At 30.3% G+C, this 8,491-nt stretch overlaps 1 pseudogene; it reads right to left on the reverse strand.

Annotated features, from left to right (window-relative positions):
- Positions 1–8,258, reverse strand: part of LOC111379806 — a 19,611-nt pseudogene extending 11,353 nt beyond the window's left edge.
- Between the last annotated feature and the right edge of the window lie 233 nt (positions 8,259–8,491).

Genomic DNA, 8,491 nt, shown 5'->3' on the forward strand with positions numbered 1-8,491 from the left:
TAATCAAAATCAAATTTTAATTAAACATCAAATTACAGTCTAATTCTAATTGGAACAAATTATAGGGTGAATTGATTTAATTAAAATCTAATTTTAATTAAATAGCAAATTAGAGTCAAACTCTAATTCCAAGAAGAAATTTAGGGCGTGACAATTTAATTAAAATCGAATTTTAATTAAATGTCAAATTAGAATCCAATTCTAATTTCAAAATATATTCGGGTAAATAACCAGTTAAAATCAAATTTTAATTAAGTATTAAATTAAAGTCAAACTTTAATTTAAATTGAATTAATATTTTAATATAAGATGAAACTCCTAAATAAAATAAAATTCAATTTAGGGTCAAATTTAATATTTAAGTTAAAATCATATTTTAACGAAAATATAAAAAATAGTCAATTTAAATTAAAATTTTAAGCGGGTCCAATTTGAAATTTTTGGTCAAACACATTTAAAAAGAAATTTAAAACCATTTTGAAATTAAATTCAAAACTGCCTTTTCAAAATTACAAATTGACCCTAGTTTAAAATTTTCAACAGAGTCCCTTAATTTCGTAAATTACGGAACAGGTCCTTTTTCAAAAATTGCAAACTGACCCCATTTTCCATAATTGCAACTAGGGGCGTGAAATTTCCAAAATTGTAGTTGAGGCCCCCGTCTCCACCCGATTTTTGAAAACCCTAAAAATTCAAAAAAAAATTTTATTTTCTTTTACTTCTTCTGGTTTCATGGGGCGACGACCGGCGCCGCTCCTTCCAGTCACCGCCAAGCAGTAGCAGCGTCGCACGTTGCTGCAAGAAGCAGCGCCCCCATTGGAGCAGCGCCCGGCGCTGCCGGCTGCCCAATGCCGGCGACCAGCCAGTCCCCTTCCCCTCTTTTTTTTTTATTTATTCCGACCCAAATATTATTTTATATTCAAAATCAAATTCTGAATATTAAAAATAATTTTCTTAATCACTAAAACAAGAAAAATAAACAATTAACTTTTAATTGTTTTCAACATGCAAAGCAATTTCTAACAAATACAAAGTAGGCTCTGATACCACTGTTGGGAATCTACTTATACATGCAGAGCAGAATTTAAAATAATTTTCGATTCTCACCAAGAATCGCCTTTGTGTTTAGATAGAAATTGTGATAAGATTGTACATTTTCTAGATTTGCAATCTTTTTGCTTTTCTTTTCGTTCCATCAACCTTGATTCGCCACCACAGCTGTCCAATTGTCCAGCCTCCAACGATGATCCACACAGAGAATAAGATTGCAGCTTCTAGGGTTTTCTCTTGTGCCAGCAAGAATAATGAAAATCATATGGACATCAAACACTAGCTATGTATTTATATAAACCCAAACGGACTCGACCCGGTCCGGTCCAATATTTAATTAATCCAATTAATTAAATCCGGTCCGTGAATTAATTAATCCAATTAATTAATTCGGGAATATAAATAACAAATCCAATTAATTAATTTATCCAACGATTGTTAAATTAACCAATTGACAATTTGCAATCTTCCAATTCTCTTTTGTGTGCGACCCATTAGGTTCCAGACCACGATGCCTAACGACGTGAACTATTATTTTAATCTAATCAAAATTGATAAATTAAAACACCCTTTTAATTTATCGTCAATTCACACTCGCCGTCCCTGATTGACATCTAGTAATGTGTCAGGGCAATACATGTGACGGAAAATGTTACGTGGTATGACAAAACCAAATTCATTCGTTTACCGTGAAACTATAATCCCTTCGTCAATATGATCCGATCAATTACGAGATATGGAATTGTGTCAATCTCGATCATCGATCATATCTTTCACTCCACTATTAAGTCAATATAAGTCGAAAACTCCTTTTCGACTTATGAGTACACCTTGGCCAAGGATTTCATTATTGACTTAATTGAATGAAACGCAGATCATAATCTCCTACTGTCTAAGAGTGACGAATCCTTTATTGATCAATCACAACCTTCATACGATTCTTGACGTACCCGAACGATGTCGTATTAGCGGCCCTTTTCAGAGCAACATCCAACACCGCCAAAGTATGACTGTCCTCATATAAGGTACCATGACGACCTCAAGTCAAAGGACCAATTCCACTACCGAACGTTAGAGATTAACCACTAACACTCAGATAGTTATCCATGTGGAATCTCTCGACGGGTCTCCAATATTTTGTTCTATAACAAAACATCCATGTGTTCATTTAAGTGTCACCACATTTTAACTTGTGAGATCAGCTACTTGCTTCACAAGTAAGAAATGCCACACGTGATGGTCTATCCGTAATAACGATATTCGTATCTCGTTATTACTTACGACCACGGATGATTTAAGATTCAATCAGATGTAATTTGTATCTCACAATCACAACTCCTTGTAATTAACAAATTACAAATATTTGAATCTACGGACTCTATCATTTATTTAATTGTCTATTAATTAAATAATAGATCTGCCATTTAATTGCATTAATTATATATAAAAGTATTTATATCCAAAGTTGATTGGACCTAGGGTATAATACTTACAGTAAAGACAATTTTCTAGCTAGATTAGTTACGCATACGAGGGGCAAGGTTATCTATAGGGAAGCGAGTGAAATATACATCTAAGTTCAGGATAAGAGTGAAATTTTACATAGACGTTAGTACGTTACAATCAGCAAAAAGTGACACTATTACATATGTTGAATCACAGCAAGTAATCTGTTTTGGAATCACAAACAAGGAAAAAGGAAAAAACGATTGAAGTTTTAATATCATTGTGTCTCTAGTGAAAATTTCAGACACTAATTCATCATTCGATGAAGTAATATTACTTTCTAGATCAAATTACTGTTATTTCTACTCAAAAAAAGGTCCAAATAATGTACCCATTTTGAGTAGTGGTAAAAGAAACTTTAAGAAAAATGCTTCCGACACATGAAGATCAACTCCACGATCTGTTAGCTTTTTACACATATCACACGGATTCATCTGTTTTACAATACTAGTTTTTGACACGTGCGTTGCACGAATTTTGTATTTATCGTATTTTTATTAGCGTCAAAATTGTAGATTTTTTACTTATAAGTAACTTCTTACATTTTACAAATATTTTTTGTCTGTATTTTTATTTGTTAATAATTTCTTACATAAAAGTGATTGTTGGAAATAAATAGTAATAGCAAAAAATATCAACAAATAAAAATATTACTAAAAAACAAATTCAAAGAAAAAAATTATTCTCCATGCTTGGAAGTCTCAATCCTCCGTAATATGGAGGCTTGATCTCTCATAACAAGCCTCTGTGTTACGGAGGAAAATTCTCCGTGACACGGAGGCTTGATCTCATGGAGAGATCAAGTCTCCATAATAAATATGGAGAGATTCCTTTGATATATATTTTTTTATTTAAATGATATTTTATTTATAGATCATCTATTTAACATATAAATTAATATTTAATTTTAAAATAAAATATATTTAAATATTTACTCCAAATTTTTAAGTTAATATATTGTTAAGTTACAAGTAATTTTTACAATTATAATTTTTTTTTTAAAAAAAAACTTTAAGCGAATTTTTTTTTTTACATATATTTATGGAATTCACACTTTTACTCTTGAATTAACCCCCTCAATAAATTATTATTTAAACGGCTCATAAACATTTTAATTGATATTATTTTTTGATCATCCAAATGGTTGCTATATACCTTTTACGTACATATATAAAAATAAATGAATATATTTATTTTTCGAGAAGTTATTTTATTTTTATCATGAAATGATTATAATCTTAATATGTTAGATTGTATTTCAAAATTACATAATCTATCAAATTTAATTTTTAAAATTAATTTTTATAAAGTAATATGTTTTTATGATTTTTTTTTTTTTGGAAAGTGAAATATAATAGTACTAAAAATAATTAAATTTTTATTAATTTTATAGTATAATATGTTATGGAGGCATCATGCTAATGCCTCCATAACATGAGCCTCAGTTACACGGAGGCTCCATAATGCCTCCGTGTAACGAAGGCTCAAGCATAATTGAGCCTCTGTGTATATATATATATATATATATATATATAAAATAGGGTTAATTTCACAAATGGTCACTGAATTTAGGTAAAAATTAAAAAACGGTCACTGAATTTTAAAACTTCCAGTAACGGTCACTTAAGTTTCCAGGCGCTTTCAAAAATGGTCACTGAAGTTTAAAAGCATTCAGAAATTGTCACTGAAATTTTAGTTTTTTGGGCTACTTTTGGGGCAATTTTTCGGCCATTTCCAGTCACTGATACCGTCAAATTTTGATATCGTTGGAAAGAATACAATATCCTTTTCAATTACCACCCAAAATCTCCCCATAATTCCAAGAGATTCGACCGGAAAATCGTTGCAAAATTCGCCCAAAAAATCGGAAAATCCATCCAAATTTTTAGATTTTTTGGGCCAATTTTGTGGCGATTTATCGACGACTTCCGACCCCAAAATTTTTGGATTTTGATACTGTTGGAAAGCCCACAATGTCCTCTTAAATTACTATTCAAAATATCCCCAAACTCCAAAAGGTTTGGCCAGAATAAACTCACAAAGTTGGCCACCCAAAAAGGTGAAAATGCCACTGATTTTTTAGGCTACTTTTGAGGTAATTTTTCGACAACTTCCGACCACCAATGCCACTGGATTTTGATACCGTTGGAAAGTTTGCAATGTCCTCTTCAATTATTATCAAAAATCTCCCCCAAACTCCAAAGGATTCAGCCGAAATAAACCCACAAAGTTGGCTACCCGAAAAGGCGAAATTCTGGGCAGATTTTTCAGATTTTATGGGCTACTTTGAGGCAACTTTCCGAAAGCTTCTGGCCACCAAAACCATCGGATTTTGATACCTTTGGAAAGCCTACAATGTTCTCTTCAATTACCATGAAAAATCTCTCCAAAACACCAAAGGATTTGGCCGGAATAAACCCACAAAGTTGGCTACCCGGAAAGGCGAAATCTGGGCAAATTTTTCAATTTTTTGGGCGACTTTTGCGGCAACTTTCCGGCAACTTCCGATCATCAATTTTGACGGATTTTGATACCGTTGGAAAGCCTACAATCTCCTCTTCAATTATCACCCAAAATTAGCCGGTTTGGTGGTCGGAATTCACGGGAAAATCGCTAAAAATATGAAAATTTTGGCAGATTTTCAGATTTTTTGGGCGATTTTCGGATCAAATTCCCTGGAGTTACGGGGAGATTTTGGATAGTAATGGAAGAGGATATTGTGGGCTTTTCAACGGTATCAAAATTTGGTTGTATCAGTGGTCGAAAATAATAGAAAAGTTGTCGCAAAAGTAGCCCAAAAAACTGGAAAAAAATTTCAGTGAGCGTTTCTGAAAGTTTTTAAATTTCAGTGACCGTTGTTGCAAGCTTTTAAACTTCAGTGACCATTTTTTAAATCGCCCCAAAACTTAAGTGATCGTTATTGAAAGTTTTAAACTTCAGTGACCGTTTTGCAATTTTCTCTATAGTTCAGTGACCGTTTTTAAAATTAACCCGTTAATAATATAATTAATATTATATTATTATAATAATAATTATTATAATTATTATTATAATAATTATAATATTATAAAATTATTATAATTTTATAATAATAATAATATAATTAAAATTTTAATATTAATTTTTTTTTAATTTTTTTTTTTTAAAAAAAATTGTTGACTTCCATAATTATGGAGGCCAACATCCAGAATTATGGAGGCGCTTGAGCCTCCGTAATTTTGGAGGTCTCAACATGAACCTCCGTTAAATGGAGGTTCATTCATAAAAACATATTACTTTATAAAAATTAATTTTAAAAAATTATATTTTATAGATTATGTAATTTTGAAGCACAATCTAACATATTAAGATTAGAATCATTTCACGATAAAAATGAAATGGTAATAAAAACTTATTTTTTGAAAAATAAATATATTCATTTGTTAACATGTTTGATCTTCATTTTTTAAAATTTATTTTTCTTCAAACATATTTTCAATCATATATTTATGGAATTTACATTTTCGCTCTTGAATTAGTGTAGAAAAATAGAGAGGCATGACTGTAGCATGTAAAAATGGAGAAATAGTAAAGAGGGCTCTATTACATAATCCTCCACACCGCATAAATGGAGAAAAAGCAACAAAGTAACTGTAACAAACATGTAAGATAAATGACGTTGTTCCTTTCTCTCAATAAAAAAAAAAAAAAAACTATAGCGAGACAAAATGAAAGAATCTACTGTTCTTTCTACAGTAGTGAAACATTGTCCTTTTTATATATTACAATATAAATTACAGATTTGATTAGAAAGTTGTAATCTATTGTAACAAAAACTGACAATCTACATCTAAATAATAACTTACACTACCTCTCTTATTTATGGAATAAAGAGGATTCAGCATTTTCAAAGAGGCTTCAATATGAATTTTCGTCAAAAAGAGATGCAAAATGATTGCGACAAGTGATTTTGAAAATGCAACGTTAAGTGGGATTTTCCCCCAAGCATCAATACCTAACATTATGTATATTATATATCCATGACGCTCTGAATCAGCATCAGACATTTAGAACGTCATATTATTTTCGCATGATTTTTATATACTTTTCAATTCCAAGTCTTTTATGAGAGTAGGTTTTAAACCATCTCCAGTGCTGCACCAAAATTTGTACCATTTTGTACCAAATTTTACAGCAAATCTTGCACCATACCAAAATTCTTCTCCAATCATTACACCAAATGAAAAGTGCTTTATTATTTTATTCATTTTTTCAATTTTTAACAATGTATTTATTTAAAAAAAATGATTTATTTATTTATTTATTTATTTTATAACTATATAAATTATTAAATCATAACTTCGTTAAATTAACAAATATATTGATTACTAAATTATTCACTTGTTTTATATATTATGTTAAATTGACAAAAATAATTGATTATATTATTAATTTATGATAAACAATTACGTTAAATTTACAAAAATAATAAACTTTAATATTATAAACTTTACGTTAAATTAACAACTACGTTAATTATTATTGATTATATTATTAAAAATAATAAACTTTAATAATATAATTAATAGTATAATTTATTATTATTATTATTATTATCATCATCATTATTATAGAACGAAAATGACACAAATACCCTTAACCATTATCTTTGAAAAATGAAAAATAAGGACAAACGGATATTACGCCATTTGGTGTAAAAAATGGTGCAATAAATAGTGTTGCACCAAATATGGTGCAATAATATTCATGTTGCACTATTTTGCAACAAAATTTGGTGCAATTGTTCGAGAAAGTTTGCACCAAATTTTGGTGCAATAGGACATGCATTGGAGATGCCCTTAATTTACACAGTAAAATCCTTAAGTAAACAGCATATTAGAAAGTTTTATTACTGAAGAATTGTGGTTTACCAGTAAAATCAGATCTAACAGTGATATATTTTACCAAACCAGACATTAACAACTTATTGTCTACTTAAAGACCCTTTTGTAAATTAGTTGCTAATCAAACATTAACTCACCATTAAGGGCATGTTTGGTACACTATATTGGACACAATTGGATAATTCAATGACAAGATTTGAACTTTTTGTTGTTTAATACTGTCGATATGCACTGCCTATTTTAAGAACGTATCATGTAAGATTAAAAGTTGAGTAATGTTATTCATAATCGCTCATTACGGTAGTTGTTCTACATGACATTCTACATGGTGGTTTGTGATTTGATGTATTAATGTGATTTTTTTTTTTTACCTTATATATCAATCACAAATTGTCACATGTATGCCACTTAAGTGATTGTAATAGTGAGTGACTGCAAAAATTATTATTGTTAAAAGCTTCAAAATGACTTGACAAAACTCCAATTTACCTTGTAAATGGCAATAGATCAAGTTTCATAATTTTCACACAAGTCCAATTATACAAAACAGTAAATAAAGGTCAAGAAATCAATTACAAACACCGAAACGCACAAACTCACGTACTGTATCAAGTTAGAATAAGATGCTCATATTGCAGCAAAAGAGGAAACACATTTGAGAAAAGAAGTCCCAAATCCAAGCCCACATAATTTCGCAGCATGATTGATGAGTTTCTTGGCAGCCATTTTCAGTTCAATGAAATCTTCATCCAGCAATTCTTGATCAGTTTTCGTGGCCAAATAATCCATCCTCCCCATTGCTTGATGTTCTTCGTTTTCTTTCAACTGATCAGATCTGAATTACAAATCAAATCTCAAAAAAAATCAAACTGTATATGATGCTCTATGAGTGAAATTCTTCACTCTGGCCACGTTGTTGCGAGTTGTGACCATATATCCATATTGCTTCTGAAAATTCAATAATAAGGGAAAGTGAGCCAGTGGGTTTTGGATTTAGCGTCCAAAAAGTGGTGCGGCCTAACGGATCCAACTGTATTCATTCTTGTTTGCGT

The sequence above is a fragment of the Olea europaea genome, unplaced genomic scaffold, assembly GCF_002742605.1.
Source record: "Olea europaea var. sylvestris unplaced genomic scaffold, O_europaea_v1 scaffold2037, whole genome shotgun sequence".
NCBI classification, from domain to species: domain Eukaryota; kingdom Viridiplantae; phylum Streptophyta; class Magnoliopsida; order Lamiales; family Oleaceae; genus Olea; species Olea europaea.